Source organism: Hesperophylax consimilis, chromosome 1 (assembly GCF_061612785.1).
Source record: "Hesperophylax consimilis isolate HC1 chromosome 1, BYU_Hcon_1.0, whole genome shotgun sequence".
NCBI lineage: Eukaryota > Metazoa > Arthropoda > Insecta > Trichoptera > Limnephilidae > Hesperophylax > Hesperophylax consimilis.
The window spans coordinates 1,347,547-1,360,310 of record NC_142836.1 but is presented as its reverse complement, the minus strand read 5'-3'; the positions used below and the strand labels follow the sequence as shown (position 1 = coordinate 1,360,310).

The following is a 12,764-nucleotide window of genomic DNA, read 5'->3' as shown; positions in this document are numbered from 1 at the left end:
AATATTTCAATAAGACTGATTAAAGGAAAGCGATTAATAAACCCAAGGATTTATTTAACTAAGTTGTCCTCAAAATAGGCCTGGAGGAAATATATTTCCCCACATTTTGAGTATCCTGTGTGGAGGAAAGAAAGGCAAGGAACTTCAGGGAGGAAAAAGGTATAGTGGGTGGGTAGGAATCTGGGGGTCATTGTCACTGGGGGCGAGAGAGTCCCGCTGTTGAAGTCAAATGATCTCCGTCGACCAATCTCTCCCGATCCGCCACAAAGACCTTGAAAAACTTCATCTATGAACCCGGGCACCCCTGCTAAATCACCAAACGCAGCGAACCACTTGAGGCGACCTATGGCAGAAGTGTTGATTATCCAATGGAAGGTTCCCGGGGCGCCGGTACCCATTCCCGTCTCCCAAATTACGTCACCAACTTCAAAGCTTAGTGTGTCGAACTGTACGTGAGATGTTCCACAGACAAGGTAATCACGTTGATACGGGAGTATTATATACTCACGTGATTTCGTGTCAGGGAATTCCCGGAAACTAATCATATCGTGCACACGCGGTGCAGCCCCACCCTAACCCCCTCACACCTCCTGTCGGCGGATCCTTTGAAATTCGCCATTTAATAAAATCATATTGGAAGCGAAGTTTCTCGACTAACATTTCTGCCACACACATTTTAATAAATTTCTCACAGAAGAGACAGGTAGACGAGGCGGCTGGATTCTGAAAGGAGAGCGAGGGAGAATGGTGATAGCTCTGAGGAGATTTGCCTCTCCTCGGTGGCTTTGGGCCCCGTCTCACTTCTCACCTGTATAACAAATTGAAATATTTCCTCTCAGAATAGATAAGCTTCCTTGCTAACTATTTTATGTCTGCATTGCACACTACACGCGTATTCATTTACAATCTCTGTGGGATAACCAACTGTCATAATATGTTTACGCTGACATCTTAAACCTAGTAGGTATATTTATTATTATATGACTTAAAAGGGCGCTGGTGTATATATGCAGCTACAAAAATACAAAGTTTTAATTTTTCGGGTTTTCCGAAAAAGCATGTAATCTGTGGACGTGACCCGTGACGTCACAGATGACCAAAAAGCCTACGTTTTTTTTCCGATCGGTGTATTTTGTATGAGAGTCGAGACGTTTTTATTCTTAAAATTACCCCCTTTTAGCATCGAACATTAGGTAAAATTTTACCATCTTGTCACTAATGTTATCGTTTTGAATTACAATACAAGTGCATAAATCTATTACAGCAATTTACCGGTGTTTAAAAACCTGCATCAAAAGATTTCCATTGGTTCAAAGGTGAATGTGGACCATGCATATGTTGTAAAATACCCACAAGAGTAAATTTCCCACAAAATCCCTACAAGTTCCTTTACTTCCAAAATGAAACAAAATTCTATTGATAAATTTCCCACAAAATCCCTACAAGTTCCTTCACTTCTAAAATGAAACAAAATTCTATTGAAATTATCATTTTTCTGTCATTTCCTCTTTCGCTCAGATTTTAAAAATAGACACATTTGAAAATACTTACAAATACAGTTACCATATTTTGCTGTTTACATTTTTAACACCAAATATCTGCTTCCAAAATATAATCCGTATCATTATTTATGACTTTTAAGAAATTGTAAAAAGGGTGCATTTTTTATACCAATATTTTGTACCCATAAAAAGAAAATATTATTTAAACACAATTAATACCATAAACAAAATTAGGAATGAATTTTGATAACGAAATATTTTTTTGCATGATTTTTTAAATTATGAAACAGTTCTTTGTTCATCTGTCGGAAAACAAGGTATTCAGGAAAAAAATTATTACCTACTCTAGCAAAGTGTTTTCGACAATCTTAACTAACTAACCATCACGCCGTTTCTCAGTGGGGGTAGACATACAGGACGGACCACAAAACAACTCGGACCTAGCACACACTACTTGCCTCCTTTACATTCATACATCGTCTTGGGAATATTCACCTTTCTGAAACGATCGTACATGGGTTTACCACACATATGCCTCGGGATCTCATTTCTACAATATTCATCTGCTTTTGTCTTTCTTCTGCCAGTTCCATGCCTCACTGCCATATATCAGAGTAGGTGGTGTCACTTTTTTTTGTATTTTTTTATTCATAAAAATTTAAATGATTACAATTATTTTGTTGTCTACAACCACCATACTAGGCTCATGCCCGTATTACAGCATTGTGGTCTGCTAGCTTCGCTTCTTTGGACATTTTTCGTAGCGTCATCCGCATCCAGTCCTCCATTAATGTTAGCGCCAGCCGCATTCTGTCCTCCATTGTTAGCGCCAGCCGCATATTGTCCTCCATTAATGTTAGCGCCAACCGCATTCTGTCCTCCATTAATGTTAGCGCCAGCCGCATTCAGTTTCCTACGTTTATACTTTTTTCAATTTATCTATCAGCCTTTTCATCTTTTATCTCTAAAATCCATTTTCAGAATATTATCTAACATTCACGCGAAACGTCTCATAACTTTTTACATTTTTTTTTGTGTGAGATAACACAAAAAATAATGTAAAGATGCGTATTCTAGTTCACCACACATCACGTCATACCGGGCAGGTGTCAGCCGTATATTAAATAGCAATGCTTATTAGTCGTGCAGGTGCTATGCATTATGCAATCTAATTTGCAGCCACATATAAATAGTAATTAGTCGTGCGTCGTGCAACTCTGCACCTAATCATGATTATTATTTATCAGTTATCTGAACGCCTTGGTGTTACATGATATGCATTGAATTGGGGCCAAATAAAAATATTTTACATCTACGTGTATTACTGTTTGCACACTGAAGGTTTTTACTTGTTGGAAAATATAACGATTTCTGCTGCTAGGCCCTGCAGGCGGCTTTTTAATTGGCTTCGCGAAATTTATTATAGTTCCCTGATGTAGAGTATTGCCGCTTTGTATGTACAACAGAAATCTGTAAAATCTCAGAAAATCGGTCAACACAATGGAACGGGATTTTTTTATAGAAACATTCTTTTTGAATATTTTATTTGAAATTTTTAAATGCTGATTTTTTTTCTTTTTCTGTAAAAAAAATAGTCCTTCTGTGAATATTTAGTAGACCTCGCGTCTAAAAAATTACACTTCTGGTTTTCTCTTATTTAATAAATCGAAAACAAATTTTCCTCTACAATCATAAGATCTGTAAGTATGTATATATAAATGTAATAAATTTAATCGTAAACCATATTTCTGTGCATTTTTTTTATATTTCAACTAAGGAATTATAATAAATCATTAAAAAAAAAAATGTTTACAAAATGATGTTGGGGTGCTGTTGTGCGTAACCGTGAAAACGTTAATCTTCCTATTGTGTTATTAGTATTTATTTCTGAACACAAATTGTTACTGAGTAAAACTATATAATATTTATTGAAGAAGTAACGTAAGTACGTGTAAAATAGAATTTTATATTTTGTGATTTGAATACTAATCTTCCTGAAAGCGTTAGCTTGTGGTTGGAAGAAGAGTGTACAGTACATTATTGTAGTTATTTAAAAGTAATTAATAAAATAATAGGTACATGTATTTCGAGATGTAGTGCATTGTACAAGTACATTGCTGTGAGAAAATAAAAAAGAATTGTACGAGTATTACTTGTTCGTTAAATGTAGGTAGCTAAAACGTATCTAAAATAATGTAAAAAGTGATAAAGACGATGTAAAAAAGTGATGATATAATGAATATATTTGGAGAAGGAATTGTCACTTATGGAAAATGAATGAGATTTGGGTTATTTTTAATTTCAATTTATGTGGAAATAATTTTATTAATATATAATTGTCTTTAAAGCAGTTTTTTTTCACAGTGTTCAAAGTTTGAATTTGGTCATTTATGCTTCTAATTTCTTCCGGTAGTCGATTGAAAAAAATTATTCCTTGGTAAGTATAATAATATTGTGCAAATGAAGTATTTAATTTTGAACATGGAAAATAGATAGAATTTAAGACGAGTACGGTTTTCAGTTAAATATTACTACTTTCCTTTTTGTAAATGAATGTTGAAATTCTTCGAATAAGCTTAATATTCTTTAAATTTTTTGACAGCGGTGGAACTGAGAAGTTTATTTGATTGTACTTGATTGCTTTATGGTTAATAATTATGATTTATAAGAACCTACTCCTAGCCAATGACCTTGTATTGTAATAATAAATGGGCTAATGCAAAATAAATATTTTTTATTAATACTGTGATATAGTATTTCTAAGTCTAAGTATATAGAAATTATATATCTCTTTTTATCTACAGTAGAATTTATTTGAGGTTTCTAATCAATATTATCTATTTATTTTATTTATTACATAAGTAAATATAATTTGAATCGTAACAGTAGACAATTTCTATTATGAAATTTAAAATCAGTATTGATATTATATCATAAGTTTTTTCGGTATTTAGCGATAACAGATGTATATCGAACCAGGTTTTCAGAATATTTATTTCTCTATTAGCTGATACTTCTATTTCGATCCGGACACTTACCCTTTGTGTCTTACTCTCTATTTCATGTTTCGTTATAAAAATATGCATTAAGAAAATGAATATGTTTGTGAAAAATAATTCTCTCCGCAAATACCTGCTTATTCGTATAATATTTGGTAGAGTATGGAATGGCTACCCATTCGCAGATGAAATGATCGCGCTTGAAGTGATCCGCTAAATCGTCGTTTATTATTTAGCGTCGAGCTCATTCCGTCACACAGTTGACCGCTTAACCCATCACCTCTGCGGGATAATACATCTATTAAAATATTAGCCTCTGCATTGGTGCCGCAACCAGGCGCAATTATAAAACATCCCGGAGGATCCTGCATCAGATTAGTGATGATTAGTGGCACAATCGATACATTTTAGTAGTAGAAATATCGAAACTATTTAATACTAGGTTGCTTGGGGTTATGAATGGTTTGTAATAATGTTTTGAAGTTGTGAATTCAAGTGTACCTGAAAACTGGATGTATTTTTTTATGGTGGAAATAATATTAAGTATTCTAAAAATTTAAATAATTTACGAGCGTCCTTGGCCTCTTCTACCATTCACCTCCACGTGATACATTCTAATTAAGCACCTTTATTAACTCATCTTCATCACATGTGCCACATTTTACCATACATAAGTATTTAATTTATTTGATCGTGCCAAGTCTTCATCGGGCGTCCCCTACTTTATCAACCATTCACTACTGTATACCATATTGTTACTATTAAAAAAGTACATTACGTCAACTTTAAATGAAATGCTATAGGTACTAAATGATTCGCAAATCATGAAAGGTTCTAAATGGTTCAAGGACTCCGTCGTTCAATTATTATTTACAGAAAAATGGTTTCCGGGGCGGCGGTAAACAAATCCGCCTTTAAATTGTAATTGATGAGTATTGACATATATCACTGCTAACGCCTCGACATCTAAAAAAATAACTACTTTGCGGCTCATCGAGCGAGGAATCTCGTACTTAGCGAGGATTTTTTTATGTGAAACCGCAGTCCCAACTGCTCCCAATCGTCTGGAGCCAGTGATATTAAGGCATCCCCAATTAGAGTATGATGTGAGGCTGAAGGTAGTGGGTATGGAAAAGAGATGAGAGAGAGGAAGGTGGGGGAGTACCAGGCTATTACGATCTGGTCACCAAACACAAGTAAAGCCACTTCAAGCAACATTTAAATTCTAAATGGTGGTCTTATACCAGAACTATACTGAAAGTACCTACCATATGTTATTTTAAATGAGTGCTTTGCGAAATAATACAAATTAATCAAATAAAATTTACTTGCACAAGCCGGGATTTGAACCCGCGACCTCCAGCTTGCTATTCGAGAGCCTTACTCCTAAACCACGAAGACCGTCGATACCAAGCAACTGATGTACCAGGCCTAAGATAGCTATTATTAAATTTATTCTGACACGAGAGAGAAATCTTTAATCCAGACATTTGTTATGATCAACAAGACTGTGGTATCCACATTCTAAATTGCTTTTAAAAATTACATTTATCTAAGTATTATTTTCATCGGCTTACATTTGTCTTCCTTTGACTCGGAATGACCTTAAATCACTAGTTAAGGCACGAGTGCTCCATTGTAACCAGAGCTTTTACCAGAGCTTTCCAGATGCAAGGTACTGCGTACTGCAACCTGCGGATGCTAGTACAAACCTGTTGATTATCACTCAAATTTATATCAAAATGAAAACAACCCTGCCAGGATTTAAAGAACTCGAAATGAGATTCACCGCCGTTTAGGGTTTAAGCTTAAAATAAAATACGTTATTAATTTTAATATCGCATCCAGATATTTAACTACATCCAAAATTGCTGCAGGTCTTTTGTCGGGTTAAATTTTTTAATATTTTAGTTCCTCCATTGAAATTGACAAAACAATATCTATCAAGAAGGTATTAGGTTTCACATGAGCTATGTGAATTACAGAATCAACCGACGAAGCACAAAAACCTTTCAAAACACTTTTCATTTTATTCATCCTCTTTGAATCAGCGACACGATTCAATTTATTTTTTTCCATCTATCATTGAACGTCAAAAATGTAATTGAATTTTTTTACTTTAGGATGTCCTCATAAATAATTGGTTGTTATCATCTTAGTTAATATTATTTATATGAAATTTATTGGAATAATAATGATACTCCATAATTAGTTGTAATATCTGTAGGGTCTATACGACAAAGGTCATAAATAATATGTTTTAATAAGCACATGCTCTTAATCCACTAAATCTGTTAATTTCTCGTGAAAGTATTATCTCAACCTCGCTTCCAATAATCTCCTAAAATAAGAGCATAAGCAGAGGTGGAGATAGGCAGAATTATTTTCATACGTTGGTGGTGCGCTGCACTCGGGCGCAAGGTACCAACAAGATTGAAAAATATCAGCACTGTCTTCACTATTATAGGCCAGACAGAGAGTTAGTTGAAATATTCTCCTTTTCTGTAAGCAATTCAAGTTGCCAGGTCACTCATTAAATTAGCTAACGAAATGGCAGTCTTTTCAAGTATTCGTCGAGATAGTTGGGTGCTACCTTATTGGCATTTTACACAATAATTTTTTTTATTCAGTTTCATGTGGGTCGTTTTTTTATATGCATTCAGTAGGGAAATTGTTTAATTTTTTATTTATAGATTTTTGTCCAGTTTAGTACGCAATATTTGACAACCGTCATTGTTTTGCGTAAGAATTATTTTTACGTATTGTGTGGAAATGATTACTACAAGACATATTAAAATTTTTGATCATTAATATTATCGGTATGTAGACTAAACTTTTTATAACTGATTGTGAATGCGTAAAATTTGTATTGCCAATTTATTAATAATCTCTTCAAATTATTTGTAATCCTGTTCAACGTGAAATTTCAGAACATTTCCTGATAAACTTTTAGTAAATTCTTAATACATCGGAAGACGTGTTTATCCACCTGCATTTTCCTCAATAATATATACTGACCCGAAAATATTAGAATTTTTATGAACACGTGTTACGACATCGTGATAGAACATTTTTACTAAACTAAAAGTTTATCAGGAAACCAAACAATTCATTCGTTGAGGACATGCTATCGCTTGTTTAGCCGTATTAAGAATAATTTGAAGAGATTTTTAATAAATTAGCAATATTAATTTTTCTTCTTGTGTTCGATGTTTTGAATTTCGTGTATACTTTCGACATCTTGTAACAGATTTGTTACTTTCTTATAAATATGATACATGGTTATGTTGAAGATGTTACCATCTTTTGACGATTACGTACAGTCCCAAATATTATTTTTTCTTTAATTGCAATTATGTCTGCAAATCTGTACAAAAGCTTAGCAAACCAAAGATTTTCCAAAAGGGTCCCGATATGGTTTCTATATGAAATAAGTATCGTGAAACTAGCTTGAGATAAATTTTCCATAGTATGGAAAGTTGGAGATGTATGACAAAGCCCCAGTATTACTCAGTCCGCCACTGGAGGTAAGCTTAGCCAACGTTCTCGTGCACTTTGCCTGAGGATATGGTCTGTCCATGGAGGTGATATATCATGTTCTCGGGTTCCAGTACTTGCTACATACCACATACTGCATGTTAATATCAACATGATCCTTGTAAAGTCTACCTGAGTAAATATGAATCTTTGCAGGAGCGAACTTTCAATTATATTTAAAAATTAAAATGTAAAACCACGCCATGTTCTAAAAATATTAAATGGCATTTTCCAAAAATTAAAATTAATCTATAAAGTCTAATTTACGATATTTTCTTTGTGAAGTTAGAGTCCGGTCTCTAGAGAGGTCTTTGCTTTGATTTCAATTGCACAAACATCGTCAAAACTATGAGAGAAATACGCTACTTTGCAACCCACACAGACCATAAACAATATATCTGGAAGCCATTTGGTTAATTTTTTTGTCTTACCATAAAGAAGTGTAAATATGATATGGACATAAATGACGTATAATAATTAGGTCCCAATAGCCGAGTGGTTAGAGGCGTTGTCCCGGTAAGACAGAGATCCTGGGTTTGATTCTTAGTTGAGACCTTTACCTTTTTTCTGTATATTTTTCTGTTTCATTATTCGTTTAGATTTGTTAGTATTATCTTCTTCTTCAATGATACATTATATGTATGGGTATAACCTTAAAATGTATTAAAAGATAAGTTATCCCACTAAAAATCGAATGATAGCGAGTATTAAAAAACAAAGAGAAAAATCTAAAAGCGATATAACGACGAAATAGGAAACAAAAATTTAAGATAAATATCACTTGTAAGTAAACTTCTGGCGGCTAAAACCTTTTGACTTTTTTTATTTATTTTTTTTTTTTTTTAAATTTAAAATAAATCAAATTTAATAATGTTATTATAATTATTAAGTTCTGCAAGTATTTCTGTTATTTTTACAGTTTTTTTAATGTGACAGCTGTTTCGGCTTTTGAGGCCATTATCAAACTGTTTGATAATGACAGTTTGATAATGGCCTCAAAAGCCGAAACAGCTGTCACATTAAAAAACTGTAAAAATAACAGAAATACTTGCAGAACTTAATAATTATAGTAACATTATTAAATTTGATTTATTTTAAATGTATTTAAAAAATTCAATGGAGTTCTACGAATTAAACACCAAAACAATAAATACCTTTTGACTTGCTGCATAATAAAGAATAATAAAAATCATGGAAAACTTATTTAATGTGCTGCATAGAGTTATTAGTCATACACTTGGATGATCGGGAGTTTTCAATAACACTTCTATTCGTTCTGAGATTATGGGTCTGTTAATAATCATGTCGTTTCTGATAGTATTATTGTCCTAGCGTCTGGACGATGTAGGCCCTCTGATTGGTCAAATTGAAATTGTGTGATTCGGATAAATTCTGAAGAAAATATGTTTTAGAAAGTTCATAATCCATTGGATTAATTACTTTACAGTGAAAATTATCCACAATTACGTGATTACGTTTGACGTTTGACGAAAAACGCACGCGTTCATTCAATATGGCCGATACGCACCGCGTCAATAGATTGCCGAAAGAGCGCTCCTCTGGCGGTGTAAGAACTAACCAAGTGGCTGGCGCGAATATTTAAATATGCAAAATTACTTGACCATTAACAAGCGTTTTATAAAAAGATTTCTTCTGGAAGTTTATTTAAACTTTGCAATGGCATCTATAATATTATTATGTGATCGTCTGGACGGTCTGGGCCCTCTGATTGGTCGAATTCAAATAATTTGTTTTGGTTAAATTGCGCTAACTTGAAAATTAAGACCCAATTTCATACTAAAATAGGATCACCAGATTTCTTCAAAAGCATCGTTTCTGCTCATATAATTTTTGGATAATATCGAAGAAAATATGTTTTAGAAAGTTCACAATCCATTGGATTAATTACATCACTGTAAAAATTATCCACAGTTACGTTTTATATATTTGACGTCTGCCAAGAATCAAACATTCCAAGGTTCCTTAAAAATGCCAATCCCTCCTTTACCGGCCGCTGGAGTAGTTTCCCTATTGGCCGACAGAGCGCATAAGAGCGATATACAAATTCGTGCAATTTCATTTATTCAAACAACGGTAATTATTTACGTGAAACTACCGTTTTAATACGCATTTACAAATAAAACAAACATTTGATTCAACTTAACTACAATAAACAACAACTCTTTGCATGTACGATTTTGAAAAATATTGATTTTTAATATTATTTACGTAAATAATAATTTCGCATTATTTTGACAGAACACCGATATGATATACGCGGAAGTATAGGCACTGCCAACCCAATAAAATAACATGAAAGACAATCGGAAGATAGAAACGCTTCGTTGATTGTAAAATTAGCCAACAAATCTCTAATCTGACATGTACTCATATGTATAATAAAACAATCATTTTGCCAGGTATAAATATTTATATAATATATATTAAGGTATTATTCGGAAACGCTGGACAAGGATAATACGAAATATTTTTAAATAAACCTTCGGATTTACCTTAATTAATATAGAAGGAATCTGAATGCATTCTAATTTTTCATTTTAATTTTTAATTACGTAAAAATCGCTTTCGTTGTATTGGATGACAGCCTGAATAATTTCTATTGATGACATTTTCTTTTTTTGGTATTCCTGATATGAGTGGCTAGAATTTTTACCATTTACTTTATGCAAATTTTATTTTGGTATTTTGGTTTCTTTTACAAGTAAGGAAATATTTAAAAAAAGGTTATTATAAGTTAGGATAGGTTAGGTTGGGTTATGCTAGGTTAGGTTAGTTTTTTTTTATTTTTTATGTGACACCTCACAAGAGTGTCCCTGCCTGTGCAGTGCGCAGACAGGGGAACTATATCACCACCCGGTTGGGCGGCGTTGTGAGGCGGAGTAAGGTAGGGGCTGTAGGAAGGGATTTGTTAATGCGGGCCTTGAAGAGACTCGGATTATAGGAGGGAGGAAAAACAGACGCCGGTAGCTCGTTCCACATACGAGCCGACTTACACAAAAGCGAGTCGTAAAAACGGCCCGTTCTCATAAAGCCAACGTCAACCGTGAACGAGTGTTTAGTTCGTGTCCGTCGAGTTTCGCGCACGTGCACCGGTGCATCAGGGATCAATGCTGCTAGCTCCTTGGAGCAGGCTCCATTGAAATACCTGTAGAACAGACACAGCATGCCTACATTGCGTCTATGCATTAGAGAAGGCAATCGGTCTGTTAACAACGGATTGTCAATCAGACGGATCGCTCTCCTTTGCACAGACTCAAGCAGGTTTATCAAGTATTTTGGGGCACCAGCCCAAAGGTGGCTCCCAAATTCAATAGTTGGGCGGACTTGAGACTTGTACAGGGTCAGCAGCTGGTCACTGTTGAAGAATCTCCTAGCCCTGTACAAGACGCCCAACTTTTTGGAGGCCTGATTTACTCGGGTTTCTATGGATCCCCGATACTTGAGCTGGTCTGATATAGTAACTCCAAGCATTTCAATGGAGTCTTTATTGGGGAGAGTGCTCCCATCAAATTGCACCAGACAGTCATTGATCTCCCTCTTTGTCGAAATCAGACACGCTTGGGTTTTTGAGACGTTGAAACTGACCAAGTTGGCCTTACCCCAGGCACGAACCATCTCTAGGTGGTGGTCAATTTTTCGCTTCAAAACTTCCCGAGCTGTTCGGACATCATAGGTGGAAGGGGGCCTGTCGGATATGTATATCCGAGTAGATCGCCACACGATCGATTTCGACGAAATTCATATTGCCGGTCGCTTAGGATATTGTTATTCTCGAGATATGTGAGCAATTTGTTGTTAACCACCCTTTCTAATACCTTCGAGAGTATGGAAGTGATGGCTATGGGGCGGTAGTTAGAAGGGTTGGAGCGGTCCCCCTTTTTTGGGATTGGGTGGACGATTGCCTTTTTCCAAAGATCTGGCACCTTTCCACCTTTGAGAGAGAGCCTAAATAATTTCGCGAGCACTGGAGTCATTTCTGCAGAACACCTCTTGAGGACCAAGGCAGGTATTCCGTCCGGCCCACAGGCTTTGTCGACTTTCAGCTCGTTCAAGACTCGGAGAACCTCTCTGTTCCGGATCTTCGGTTCCTCCATTTGAAAACCGCAGTGTGGAATGGAAGGGGGAGTCTCTCCGTTATCTTGAAGAGTTGAGTTTTCCGCGAAAATTTTGCCTAATAATTCAGCTTTCTCGCGGGCTGAGTTAGCCAGCCGACCATCAGGCTTGGTCAGAGGTGGGAAAGTGGTTCTGCAGAAATTTCTTCCGATCGAGCTAGAGAGTGACCAGAAAGCACGGCTACCAGTGGGGCAGTCGGCCAGCTTTTTCGCAATTCTCTGGTCGTGATCGCTCTTAGCTCTATTTAGAACTCTCTTACAATCCCTTGCCCGTTTTCGGTATTCCGAAAGGTTATTCATAGAGCTAATCTTTCGGAGTGTATTAAAAGCCGTACTTTTGAGTCTGACAGCTTCAGCACAGCGATGGTCAAACCAAGGTTTTGTGCCTGCTCCAGAAGATTTGACGGAGAAGGGAATGTAGCAATCCATTGCTGATGTGATTACTTCTCCTACCTCACGTGCACAAATTGATGGGTCCTCGGAGCTAAAGCATACAGTACTCCAAGGAAAGGCGCCGAAGAAAGACCGCATGCCGTCCCATTTTGCTGCCCTGTAGTGCCATACCTTCCTCTTTACATGTTTTTCGGGTTGAC

General features: G+C 35.5%; 1 protein-coding gene across 1 annotated transcript in view; it reads left to right on the top strand.

Moving 5' to 3' along the window:
• Positions 1-12,764, top strand: part of LOC149426100 (monocarboxylate transporter 2-like) — a 198,886-nt gene that overhangs the window by 71,237 nt on the left and 114,885 nt on the right. The gene's annotated exons all lie outside the window — the stretch shown is intronic.